Genomic DNA, 15,411 nt, shown 5'->3' on the forward strand with positions numbered 1-15,411 from the left:
ATGTGAGTAAAAAAAACAACTAAAATAAATACAAATATACAGACAGCAATCTATACAGAGTGACTAGATACTGGTGACCAAAATAAATATAAAAAATAGTGAATGCGCACAAAAAAGCAATCACAAACGTATAAATATTTTAATTAAATCCAAATCTGTGCAAATAGCACAATCTGTTTTTTTTTTATGGTGTACATGTTAAATTAAAAAGGCAGATAATTAAGACATTCGGTCAATAATTTAAAGAGAAAGAGCCCAAAAGTGTAAACAGTCTACACGGCTTCCATCCGGCTTCCAGCCCAAGGCCACGGTGTTCTTTCTGTGTTTGCTGGCTGTGTATCCTCTGACATAAAGATTTGCGGATGTGGTTGGAAGGAGAAAATCTACCTATACTCGGAGATGCTCTGCTCTCATACTGTTTTGTATTTCATGCTTGCTTTACGCTTAACCCAGTATCTGTGAAACGCTTACACCGGCCTTTTGAAGTGTCACTTGAGGATTGAGCGGAATCTATATAGGCGGTGATGAGCTTTAGTGGTACCATGGTCCTGTTCTAATGTGTTTTACACCCCACCTCCTATAGAATGTAAGCTCGATTGAGCAGGGTCCTCTTCAACCTATTGTTCCCGTACGATTTTTGTAATTGTCCTATTTATAGTTAAACCCCCCTCTCATAATATTGTAAAGTGCTACGGAATCTGTTGGCGCTATATAAATGGCAATAATAATAATAATAATAATAATAATAATAATAATAAATGGTCATTTTGTTTTGTTTTTTTATATATTTTTCGGACTGTGGAATATTCTTCTGGATTTATTATTATATATTTGGTGGATTTTTAGTACTGCCAGAGAGAAATTTATTTAGGTGATATGAGCCCATTTGTGTTTTAGAGCAGTTTGTTGCCTTTTATCATTTTGATACTAAGTATTTTATTATTTGCTAGTGTTTGAATATTACTACTATTCTATTACTATATCACAGTAGTGTATGAATGGTTCCTATTTAGTCCTTTTTAGTGCTATTTGTTTTTAGGTGTACAGATTTGCATTTAATTAAAGATATGTATACATTCTTGATTGCTTTTTTTGCGCATCCAATATTTTTTATATTTATTTATGTTATATTCCTTTGTTCTGGAGGACCAAACAGTCCTCTGAAATAGGTATGGAGGGCCAAATGCCGAAAGCCATAAGATAGCTGTGACAAACGCTGCTTTCCACAGACGTTTGCCATGGACTCCTGGAGGAGTGTGGAAGCTGGTCGCCTGCCCACCAACTATGGGCCAGGTCAGTGACTGTAAAGACCCATATTTTATTCCTCTTGGTTCGGCACTTTCCATTTGTGCGCATATAACCAAACGCAAGCTTCCTGGCGGCTATTCGCATGGACCAAAACCGCGTATAGACTTCAGGGAGACTTAGCCACAAATGCCCTGTGACTATTTTCATCATGAAGACTTCGCGGTTCCTGGTTGGTTTCCAGCGCCACCTCGTCGTGATTCTATGGAACTGTTTTGGGCATGGGACCATGCGTGCGGTCGGTCAAATTATGACTTCCTGAGAATTCCTAATCCCCTGAACCGATCTGGGTGATTTTTGGATATGTTGGTCACCCAGATCGGGGCTATGTATTTAGGGTGTTTTATGTAATTTTAAGGTACTTTTGGTGTGTTTGGGAAATGTCTGTTTTTATCTTGTTTTGTATGGGAGTGTCCTGGACCTGAGAGCCAATGTAATCATGTGTTTGTTTACTGTAGTCCACCCTCAGGTCCAGGGGGGAATGCCCCTTGCATGGAGACCTGCATATAAGGTCAGTTGTGGCTGCCAATAAATGCATTCCAGCTTGTACTCCCAGAACTATGTGTTGTCTGGTTACTGGGTGGGGAAAGGGCTAATCACTGTTCCAGCTTGTTCCAGTTTGGAGGATTCAGCAGGGAAAGTCCTTGTAAGTATCGTCCAGTGCCTGGTGGTGTCTAGAGTGAATTCCCCATTTGTCTCCAGGAGGGAGCGGTTCTAGGACCCCAGTCAAGCCACGGTGACTGTGGGCAGAAGTGCTGCGGTTTGTCCCCTGTCCCAGCTAGGAAGCGGTCCTTGGCGGAGGTACCCAGCCGGGGTACAGGGAGCTCTGTTACAACAGCATTGTGGTCTGTACCAATATAAGGTGCAGATCACTTAAAGGGCACCCTCCTGGTCCCCTGGCACTACTTCATGACTCAGAGTGCTGGAACCGTGAGAGCAATCTTAAAGTGATCTGCACCCAATATTGGTGCAGATCAGGATGTTCCTCCACTGGAACATGAGGGAAGGTAAGCATGAGAGGTGTGAGAAAACACATAATACCCAGCCTCCCCTACACACACACAAAAGCAGAGACACACTTAGCCTTCCTCCACAGAGCTTTCACCCTCCTACACACATGCACACACATGCACACACACACACAAACACGCACACACGCACATACACACACACACACACACGTATGCACACACACACACACACACACTCCATAGGACCCTGGGCAACCTTAATCTGGCTCTGTTTGAAAGGTGCAGGAGTTACTCCTGGGCCCTCTATGAATAGACATTGTAGGCACTATAACCATTTCACCTCATTGCATTGGTTAAATTGCCTAGATTCTTCTGCCACTGTCCCTCCATTCAGTTTTAGATAATTTTTCAAGCAGTTTAACACTGAATGGCTTCCCTGGCTTCACATAGGCCCACGCCCACTGGAGTTGTTGCTAAGGCAGGGATTACACACGTCCTTCTAGTCATACCAATTCAGACCTGAATTGACAATGTGGTAGGCTAAAAATGGTCACCTGATGTTCTAAGCCAATCACAGACATGCATTACTGCCCAGGCTAATGCTTCCACAGTAGCCCAAACAGCACAGGGTGGATGAGCTGCTTTAAGCTCTTGTATAACATTAAAATATTAAAACAATGAATGATGCACCAGGGGACTTCACCCCCTGGTTTTCCACCCACACTGGTATAAAAAACATATTACACCCCGTTGTGCTACAATAACCTGCATCTTCATATGGGGATTAGCCATAATCTTTAGCTCACCTTACATCATGATTTACAGTCTTCAAGAGGTAAAAAACACAACTCTCTGTGACCATGTTCACATTCTGCCTGAGGAACTGGATCCTCATGATAGGCAATTGAAGATCACATGGGGTCTTTTCATATTCCGGATATTTGTAGGTTATCTTCTCCCCTTATTTGCAATCTGTTTTTGTTATTTACAAATTGTCTTTAAGATGAAGAATAAGAAAATGTCCAGGACTAGCAAACCCTACAAAATTATTTTTATTGCAGTTACATCATTTCTTGTCTGTTGGTTTCCTTACCATTTGTGGTATGGGATGACTATGGAAAAATAAAGATTTGAGATAAGCACTCTCCTCGGCTTACTGATCTTTGCTATAAGCTTAATTTGTTTCTATTCCTCTTTCACCCCAATACTTTACCTCTTTACTGTAGAGAGTTTCAAAGAGATGTTTAAGAGGTCTATACTGTCCCTGATTGAGTCAATGCTGAATTAAGTTTTTATATCGTTGAACAATGTTCTAGATGTAAAAACAGCCTGTCATTCCTCACCTATGGTCAAATATAAAATACATGTTGTTAATAACTAACACACTTCTTAACCAAAGTGAGAATTTCAAAATGAAATTCTATTTTAAGGCCAAAATTGTTGAACTGGAAAAATTACCTGAGTCGGGTATGTTTTCAGTTTGGCTACTCTGGACTTAAATATGAAAATCTCTTTAAATTCACTTTGAATTCTCACTTACCGGTAAGTAAATGTGTAAAACTGGAAGCATGTTCTATAACACATGGATATTTTCTTTTAGCATTTCCTACAAGTATTACATTAGTTTTCCTGCAATGTGATAAAACAAATTCAGTTGTATAACTCTATTTATCAGACATTCATAAAGTCATTGACATAAAGGGTTTTGGGGTAAAAAAAATTATAAAATGAATTCACTCCCAGAACCTGGAGTATTTGTAAAAATAACATAATTAGCTATATTTCACTGAGTAGTTCTGTTGATTAACAATAATTGAAATATAGTGCATAAAATAAAATATATATGATGTATAATATATATGATGTATAATTATGGTACACATGTAGTGAAAAATACATGTATTTAAATTCAGATATTTTTTTTTCTCAGGTGTTGGGATACGTGTATCAGGTGATTGAGAGTAATCTTGAGAGTCACCAATTCATTAAATTGCCATTAATGAAAAAGGTTTGAGTTTGTGAAAGCATAACTTAAAAACACATATATTGACTTTACCCTCCAACTCCCTGTACTATTGGTCAGGTGCCTCTGCCCTGGCATTCAGCCCCAATGTGTCCACCAAACAAACCAGAAACCGAATTCTATACTGTTTTCAAAATCTCATGATATACATTTTAGTGTGTTTAATATAGCTGTAATAGACATCAACTATTAACATCAATGCAAGCCTCAAAGGTAGGTCCAGGGCTAATTTACTTTGGGTGGTCTTCAGCTCAAAGTCTCAAATTAAGTAAAAAGTTTTTTTTTTTATAATTATTTCTTTGTTTTTACCCCATAGCAATATAAGCAGAATGAATATCAGTTCACTTAGAAAATGTGTAAAATGTCTCACACAAAAAAACACAGATGTGATCTACCCACCTGACCTCATTAGCGGACCCTGACTAGTTGGAATCACATGAAATCAATACTGTAAACAGGATCCCTTAAATGGTGATAAGAGGACCTGCATCAGTTGTCCTAGAATGATAAAGAAAACAAACCGGAAACCAAGGTAAAATAAAGGCCTTTTTGCAGATATCATTCCTCTCTTTTAAATGGATATTACAACCTTAAAACTAGTGGAGACTGATCCATGGGGGAGATGGGCAGCTCCAGTACTACTGATACATGTGTGTCTCGGTATATTGGCTTAAATGAGCATAGCCCAACAAGTCAGGGGAGAAAGTCACAGTTTGGAGGTAGAATCTCGTGCCCTGCCATCTTTAAACTTCACCATCTGCTACTGGAGATCAGGATTCTGGTGGTGGGGAAGACAATCTGGGAACCCACAGTATGGTGGACAAATTAGAAAGCAATCAGGTAATTAAACTCTTAACATATTACTGCCAAAAGCAGCCAACATGCAGACAGTCTGAGTCAGAGTCTGAGCCAGTAAACCACGAGGGCCACCAATGGAGTCTTCCAGGGACATTGTGGTGAAATATGCAGTCACAGACTCACACCAATACATTCACACAATCACACTCACAACTTAGAAAAATGCAGGTGCACACTCACAGATATGCACACACTGGCACATAAAGAGGAAACCAATCTGAAAACAATGCTAAGGCCAACTAATGTGATGCTCCCTGTGTCAGATTTAAATTGTGAGAGGCAGAGTGCTTGTCCTATGAGGTCACAACTCAGGATACCCAAGATTAGACCACCGTTGATCTGCTTTTGACACACTTTGTGGCACACTGATTAAAACCTCTGTCCAGGGGTAATAGTCAGTAAGTGACACAAAATGGAGTTTATGCATGCTGTGGTTTTATCCTGTTAATGCTCAGATTGTCATTTAGTCTTTCATAGTGAAACAGGATGTACAATTATCTACAGGTGGAAACTGTGTTGGTTCTTTGCTACACTTGATCAGCCAGCGTGGTGTGGGCCATGAGAGGAGCTGTAGAGTCATCACAACTTGTCTAATCAGGTTCGCATCAGAAATGTCCAAACTTGGGTTTCCCTTTATTGTTATCCATTATCCTCTGATATGGCTGATTCATTCATGGAATGAATATTTCAAGCCTCGTTATCATTGGTATCTTCTGAATCACAGACTGGATCTTGCGCACACATGACTATGATAAGTTTCTCTGTCAGATCTAAACTAATTTATACTCACTTTTTGTTAGGGACCGGGAACCAGACAGAGACAGAGCTAGATGCAAAAACACCTTTATTAATAAATAGAAAATAAAGTAATAACCAAAAGCAAAGTCCAGGAGGCAAGCAGGGGTCAGGCACCAAAGCGGAATAGTCAGACGAGCCAGGATCAGGAGAACGGAGAACAGCGAAGTCAGGAACAAGGCCAGAGTCAGGAACCAGGAACACACAGGAACAAGGAGACTTCTGGGGAACAGGTAACCACGCAAGGGCAAGGAGGTACTGGGATTTGCTTAAATAGTCTGCACTGATTAGCAGAAGAGCTGGTTACTACTATCAGGAGAGTAACCATGGCAACACACTGAAGGAGCTGATCGCTAAAATCAGCTGAAAACTCAGACACAGAAGAAACCCTGACACTTTTATAAAGATTGTACAATTTTTTCTCGCTACCAACTACCATGTCTATAAGTTGTTGGTTTGAATTATATCACACAAAATCAAAGGTGTTACAATAAAGCACACTTATTGTCACTCACTATAGCTTCAGTGGTGGTCCTCAACTAAATGTAAACACATTTTTAAGCTTCAAATTTAAAAGCACATTTATCTGAAAATTTTCTTATTCAGCCCAAACATTTATCAGGTTCAGATACCAGGACCTCAGCTAACATTAAATCCCTTTGAAATATGTTAAAATGTTCACGTGCTTTGTTGTAATAAAACGGGTGAGGAACACAAGATTTATTAACATTTAAGCACTAAAACAAAAAATGGTTAAATCCCAAATCCAAACTTTTGTGTTTCCCATAATTTAAAACAAACAAACAAAGCACCTGTAAGTCCGAAACGCGTGTTTTGTTTAACCTTTTCCTGCTGTCTACCTGTTTTTTTGCACTCTATGGATTAAGCTTTCTTTGTGGATTTGGAGCACTTGTTTTTGGAAAAAAAATATATTTTGCTATATTGATATGGTAAATCTCTACATTTTCTAGAACTTTAACTGCCACTAAAATGGCAGATGAAATTTAATGTAGAGAAATGCAAAGTTATGCACTTGGGGGTAAAAGATACACAAGCAACTTACACCCTAAATGGTAGTGGATTAGGGATAACCACATACGAGAAGGATTTGGGAATTGTTATAGACAACAAATTAGGCAGCAATATGCAATATCAATCTGCATGTATAAACAGGGGCATAAATTCTCGGGATGAAAATATAACTTTGACTCTTCATAAATCGCTGGTAAGACTACACCTTGAATATGCTGTGCAATTTTGGGCACCTGTTCTAAAGAAGGATATCATGGCACTAGAAAAATTCCAGAGACGAGCTACAAAATTGATAAAAGGAATGGAGTATTTTAGTTAAGAAGAAAGTTTAAAAAAATAAATCTCTATTGTTTGGAAAAGAGGTATATGATAACATTATACAAATATATTTGGGGCCAGTGCGAACCATTATCTGGAAATCTATTCACAAACAGGGCTATACATAGAACACAAAGTCACGCATTAAGGCTGGAAGAAAGGGGATTTAATCTAATGCAAAGATAAGGTTTTTTTTACAGTAAGAGCAATAAGGATATGGAATTCTCTGCCTAAAGAGGTGGTTTTTATCAGAGTCCATACAAATGTTTAAACTGCAGTTGGATAAATACTTGCAAAAACATAACATACAGGGATATCATTTCTAATTAGTGGGGTAATAGCTGTTTGATCCAAGGAGACATCTGACTGCTATTTTGGGGTCAAGAAGGAATTTGTTTCCTAGCTTGTTGCAAAATTGGAAGCGCTTCAGACTGTTTTTTTTTCTGCCTTCTTTTGGATCAACAGCAAAAGCATGTGAGGAAGGCTGAACTTGATGGACGCAAGTCTCTTTACAGCTATGTAACTATGTTATTCCACAGCGCTTTACAATATTATTAAATACATAATACATACTTAGAGTAAGCCTGTCACTATTTATAATATATCCTATTTTTGGCAGGTCCTACTCTCTAAAAAACCAAAGCTTATTCTCATGCTGGGGTTGTTCTAAAATGGAAGGTTTAAATAGTGTTCTAAATTAGAGCACTGAGACATTGGGAAGGTACAAGCCAGAGCTTGGTCAGATCCCGATATTATATAAAGAGGAGAGGTTGTAATAACCTAAACATGCATAATTTATAAGGGTACTGCTATGACCAATGTTGAGTTTATTGATCTAATTTACTTAAATCTAATTTCTGTTATACATTTTCAGCTGAATCAATTGATTGGTTAAAATAATTGTCTGGGTAGTCCAAAATTTTTATTGATTCAGATGAATAAAAAGGGAGCAAAAATTGGCCAATCAGTGTACTGCAGAATATATATAAATATATAAATACAGATTTATTACATTTTCCTCTTTTTTTTCCCACTAATGGTAACTTGATTTGAGAATAAAATCACAATTTAGTAGCTGTCCCCTATCTTTTTTGGCTCCATGGATGGAACGTCAAATCATGATACAAACTAACATGCTCGTTGAATGCCTGGTTCGTTTATTCAGTTATACTTTTAAGTGGTACTGTGTAGTTATAGAATTCAGATGACCTGCCAATCACCCACAATTTGGACAAATTCCACTTCGTTTGAAAGCAAAGTCTTATGATTAGATTCTAAAATGAAGACTAGCAAGAAGGAGAATCCTTTGCAAACTTCAGCTCTATTCATGACTAAATGTGTTGCGGTAAAGACTAGAAGAGACAAAAAAGGTAGGAAAATTGAAGATATAAGACAACGGTTACACAATCAACAAACAATAATACAGGGAAATAATAGTAGGCAAAAAGAGCTATTAAAACTAATAAGCAGTCAGTTAGACTGACAATAGATGGTAAGAATTGCAGAGAGAGCAGAGACTTGATCGGGGTCTGACTCGTCGCATACTTTGAGAATTGAACAAGAATATCGTCAAGATTATAGGGTTCTACAGTAGAGTTCAGCAGACCACCTTTATGCCAAAAAGGAACACTAGTTTGGATGGGAATGTAGTTTTACCTTATTTGAATCTGATCCACCTGTACTTGTACTTTTCATGTTGAATTAAGGATTAATGCAAAATACATGCTTAGGCTGTCCTACAAAAATAAATTAAGAGGATTCCACATCCCCAGCTAGCAGACATTATTTGAATGAAGCAAAGAGATGATTCTCCACATTTAGCAAGATAAGATGGTACAAGAGACAGTATGGACTGTAATGTTTGTTAGACATTGAAAGTACTGTATTTTGTATGGTATATTATACAAGAAAGTATATTCAATATAAAATGTATTTCCTTATGCTCATGCATGCATTAATGGCTCAAGAGTCATTAACATTCAGATCACAATCTGCATTTATATGTCAAAATCTAATAAATCACTATTGGGTGATAATTATCATCTTTGTTAATGATTTGTAGCACTAAGTCGAAATGTTTTTGACTACATTTTTGAAGTTTGTATTATTAGTTATCAGATGGTAATTATAATATGTTGTGGTTTTCTTAATGAAGTGAAATGACCATTTTGATTATTGAGTTTTCAATAAAAATTCAAAACATATGTGGTAGACAAGTATCAAAACAGGTAAAGAAAAAAATAGTCCTTACCTACCCTAAGAGACTCCGTGTGTGGCTTACTCTTCCAGTCAAGATATAAATGCTTTCACAGCGTAGGGTCCACATATGGGACAAAAATACCTGACTCAATCTTGTCAATTAAAAGACTTCCTTTATTAAACACACTATATACTACATTGGAACACGATGTGCAGAGGGGGACACAAATGAGACAGATGTTAACGCGTTTGTGTCATCAAAGGCACTTCCTCAGAGACTGTTCCGGAATTTTTGTGCCGCGCATGGACCACATGTTGTGGAAGAATTAATATTTTCGATAAAAGTCCCATCGTGTACACACTAATAACATGTCTCCAAATATGACCTCTATAAGAATGATCACAGCATACTCTACTATAGAAATACATTTACAATATTTTGGATCTAAATGATGTCTAACCCTTCACGTTCTTGCAAGTTTTCCTCTCATTTCAGAAGATGCACTTAGTCCAGATAAAAAAGATGCAAAATGGCCTTTTTACATTCTGGATTATTTAATTAATGACTGATATTTAGATTTTGACTCTTCATTGGTTCACAGCTAGACTGGTATGGAATTTTAATGTCTTTTGCAATAAAAGTTTATTTTTTATTCTGTATGTTCATTATTGTGTTATGCATACATATATAAAATTACACAAAATGACCTCTTTATATTGTGAAATAATGTTCTCCTCCCTGAACTTGGCCATTTCGTATGATCCTGGTTATTGTGGCTAGGACACAGAATACAAAGGGAAGCTCTGTCTATTTGCAATAAGTATTGCTTCAATGCAGCAAATGTGGAGCATCTGAGCTGATATCAGCTGTGGACACAAAGAATCAACATTCAGGCGAGAAAAGTAAATTTCAGTCAGGTAAGTGGCATTTCCGGGGGTCGCATGGAATGTTCGATCAGGAGGTTATAGCAATGTGCTTACAACAGTAAGCTAGGTGTTTTTATATATACATACATCATAAAAAACACACACCAACTAAAAAGAGAATAAATCGTTTATTTAGGATTCAGAATAAATGGAGTATACGGAAGGAAAAGTAGGGTCTCAAATATTTTTGAATAAGCTTCTAAATGATTTAACATTTTTGGATAAACTTTTCAAATTATTTAAGATTTTGAAAAATGATTTAATATTCATAGATTTTTTTTATATATGATACATTTTGATATTTTCAAGCATTCTTGTTTTCTTGACATTATGTCCCCATGTTTTCCTGCAAAAGCATGTGAGCATTAAATAAATTGTGGTATATAAGAGCATATTCAAAATAGTATATATAGTTACCAGTATTGATCCAGAGAAAGAAAAATATACACAATATGCTTTAATTAAAATAAGATTCATATTTTTAAGCATGGATGTAATTGATATATTTTGATAATGTTGGATTTTCATCAAAATTATGTTAAAGCTAAAGATTGTTTCCAAGTGCCCTCTGTGGACATATTTAGAACTGTAAGTGCAGAAATCTGCAGGTGAAAGTAGGAATTCTTCATAATAGACACATTGAGCATATTGAGTTGTTATGCTACATTTAGTTATCAAAGACTGTGTATACCAAACTCTCCTTCTTTCAGAAACATTATTAGACCATATACAAAGGGGAACTGTCATTTCTTTGGAATTTACACCATACGGAAAAGGGACATTTTGGAGAAAGAACCCCCGGGGGTATTAAGGCCCCTTGCTTTAAGCTTTGCATGTTTTAACTTCTGTTAAATAACATATAACTTGTGTTAACCTTTTGAAGATGCTCTGTTTTCTTTAAACTTTTATTAAAGATTTCACATATTCCATCTGTTCCACACAGGAAACATGATTAATTGTTTCAGTGTAGAAATGTTGTTAATAAGTGCAGGGCAGTCATCAGAAATGTTGGGGCCCCTAACAGCTCAAGATCAGGGCCCCCGGGGGCCCGCCTCCAAGCCTGCCACCAGGGCCTGCCTCTAAATCCCACCCAGAGGAATACACACACAGACACAACCACACGCACTGATACAGAAGGACACAGATACACACACACAAAGATACACACATACTGACACACATACTGAAACAGACATACACACATATAAGCATACATACTGACACACACATACGGAAACAGACATACACACATATACAGACATACATAGTGACAGACAGACACATACTAACATACATACAGACACACACATGCATAAGGACATACATACACACACAATCATACATACATACATACACGCATACATACATAAATACTGACATACATACACACACATACATACAGACAAATACATGAATACATACTGACATACATACAAACAAACACATACATACATAAATACATACACATATATACAGACACATACATACACATACATACATATACAAACTGACATACATACATGTGGGAAGTGACCCTTTTTAAAGATATAGGGCCCATCGGGGGCCCTATCTGCGTGCGTATCCCGGTGCAGCTGCACCACCAGTGCAGCCACTACATATGGGGCCTGGGCCACTGGACCATGACAACCATCATGGCTGTAATCCCCTGATGCATGTGGTGTGGTGTGTGTAGTGGATGCATGGAGTGGTTACCTAATAGGGCTGGAATGGCTGATTACAGCACTGGAAGGGTTCATTTGGCTGCCTCCCAAGATCTGGGTGCACATGCATTTGACAAATTGGCATCACAAACTAACCTATGATGTCACTCACTTGTGATTGATCACTGTCACTCCGATTTATTTGGTTGGTGGGGCATTAATTGTTAAATTGTTAATTGAATCCTGTATTTCTGCTGAATGAGAGCCAGTGATACAATTTTATTTTATTTTTATTCTTTATTTTTATTGTGCACTGAATAACAAAAGATGCTTGCAATGCCACTACGGCAGTTACAGGCGATTTAAAAACGGGTATATGTTTCTTTTGCATGGCATTTGGAAAAAAGCACAATTTTTATAATGCGTAAATAAGCTTAATAAACGCTAACTTTGTATGTCTGTTGTAGACATACGTTATGATCATCAGGCGTAAGACCGTAAACATGCAGAGAGTATATACTAATAATTAATAATTGTTAAACATTGCTCAGCTAGCTAGAGTACCCTGTTTAAATGGCTTAACCTAAGTTTTATCAAGAGTGTCAGACAGGGTGTTAGGGGAATAGTTAAAGGCTTATCAAGCTTAAGTATCTCCTGCTGCCTTAGGTCAGGGAGTTCTGCAGTGCTAAAAATCATGAGTTAAAAACAAACTAGACATATTGATATCTTAAGTTAATGATTGGTTGCATAAGTGCCAATTAACTCGTTAGAGTCTAACAATCGTAATGTGTCAAACTGGGTGTTCAGTAGATAGGCTTAGTCGGGTAAAACAAGCTACATATTTAGTCCAGCTGTGTAGCAATGTTAATCAGCAGTCTGTGATCTGGCTTAGCTCGCTAGTCTACCCTCCATTAAGGGGGGCTCTCTAAGCAGGAAAACACTGTCCACTGTATATTAAGTTAGTGCAACATGCTAGGCTAACTATTAAGTGTAAACAATAACCAATAACTGGGGCACATTTAAGTTAAGCAGGTCATCTGGACCGCGGTGGGCAAAGTCTTAAGAAACTCAGATGGTAGGTGGCAGGCATAGTGTCATGTGAGAGTCACCGGTCAGCCGATTCCCAGGATCGGAAATGTCCAGGAGTGTGCTGGTGGGTCGCAGAGGTCTCCCCAATCAGTGTCTCTCCATTTCCCCACCGGGGAACGGTCTGGGGTTTTGGTAGCATGGGTCTCCTGTCTGCGTGCAAGCGGATCATGTGCTCGGTTTCCCTTGGGTAGCCTGCGATGGCTGTAAACCTCAGAGGATTGAAGAAGGTGAATGCGGGGGGATCTCATGTCGACCCACGGCCCAGGTAGGTAGCGTTTCAGGGCTGTGTTGTGCGGGGTAGCCAGGGGTTCTCTGGCATGACGCAGTTGCCTCGGTGGAGCAGTGGTCTCCCTGAGGAGATAGGGGCACTGGGGAGGCAGTCCCAAGGTATGTCGCTGTTGTTTATGCCTTAAGCGACTCACCGCTGGTCCGAGGCTATCTCGCTGAGGCTTTCTTCGGGTCGTCTTCCGCCTTCTCCCAGCTATCCTTGCTGCACCCTGGCTCAGTCTTGGAGCTGCGGGCTGTGGCTTGGTGTCTCGCGGGGATGTTATCGATGGGACCTCTCCAGGAGTGCCCTTGCGGTCGGCGAGTCTGGCCCAGAAGTCGGCTATTATACGGTCCAGTTGTTCTGCAAGTGTGGGCAGGGAGGGTCTGGGAGTTGTCTCACATGTGGCATCTGCCATGTTGTGTGTCGCTGGTCCGGCAATGCGGGAAGGCCCAGTGTGATGCCGTGTGCTTGAGCTGTTGGCTGAGGTTACCAGGATGTCCCTCACCGGCAGGGGGGGGGAGAGTGTGTCGGGTAGACCCCCAATTAAATTGGCTGCAGACGGTGGGGGATCGGCCACCTCCCTTGTGTCGCCTGAGTAGGCCTCATGTAGGCCTCAGGTCAATCTCCTGGACGTAGACGCCGATGTTGGTCGAGGACTTGGTAGCGCTCTGTCACTTTGGTAGACCTCTTTTTCTGGGGCTTAAAAGTATAATATTATGGCTTTGTGCTGTGATTTTAGCTGGGTTTAGGCTGTTTAAGCACAGAGCTCGTTCGACATGCGACCACTCGGCTTGGCTGCTAGGCTCCGCCCCCCCAGTGATACAATTTTACAACATAAAAGGAGGCTTCATATTTTTGCGTAACTCTTTCTACTCACTCCACAGCCGCAAAGAAAGCATTTAACATAGAACCTATCAAAAACAAGTAAGGTGTATATATAGTAAAGCACACCTAAGCACCTCCTCTTTCTTTGCTGCTCCACAACAAGTCAGGTTAGAGTATTATTTTATTTTCCTTGATTGTTTTGGTAAGGGGTTTTATCCTTCTACATATCTTGATTTTTCCATGTACTTATATTTATCTGCATTTATTATTGCTGCATTTCATAGTGCTGGGTTTTGTACAATTTCTTTGCTGTGCTTGTCTGGCTGCCTGTATCTTTCCTTAGTGTGTACTTAGAGCCTGTCACTGCCTCTGGTGCCTGACTCACATGCAGCCCCTCTCTCTTCCAACTGGGTTCTTGAGTTTATTTCACCCTGGGTGGAAGTTTTCCCCCTGCCCCCTAGTTTGTTCAGGTCCTGGGCACCGTTTGAGGTACACTTGCGGGACAATGAGGTGCCGCTATAAGGCGGTGGCTCCTTGCATTTGAGAGTTTACCCGACTTTCTGCGAATTCCATTCCAATGTTCATTCACGAGCATTTTTCAAGATTGCGGCAGCCAGTTTGGGTTTGCATGCGTCTCAGGAACAGTGCAGGTCCTTTAAGATTGGACCTCACTGTGTTTCCTCAGCATCTAGGGATATCTGTACTGATAAACAGTACTGCACAACTGTTGTCTACCTTTTCTATTGGAGTGGTTTCACGTGTAGGTCAGTCAGACTCTTGTTGGGAGTTTGCCCAGAAAATTAAGTGTTTCTACATGTAGGAGTGGATTACACCAATATACTGGGATTTTATTTATTTCTCTCTGGCTGCTGTGAGGGAGCCTGCACTTGCACACTCTACTTCTGGGTGAGACCCAGTGTGTCTGCCCCTACTGCACACCTGTTTGGTGTCCACTAACAGACCTGTTACAGTTCTACTATTACCTTTTTGCCTGCTTACCCATTGTACTGTCTATAATTTTGAAGCCACCACTTATCATGGAAGATGCCAATGCCCTGACAGGTGATTTACAGTCTATGATGAAAGCTGCCATAGCCGCTTCTGTTGAAAAGGCAGTTGCTAGAGTGCCGACCACTAGTT

The sequence above is a fragment of the Pelobates fuscus genome, chromosome 11 (assembly GCF_036172605.1).
Source record: "Pelobates fuscus isolate aPelFus1 chromosome 11, aPelFus1.pri, whole genome shotgun sequence".
Taxonomy (NCBI): domain Eukaryota; kingdom Metazoa; phylum Chordata; class Amphibia; order Anura; family Pelobatidae; genus Pelobates; species Pelobates fuscus.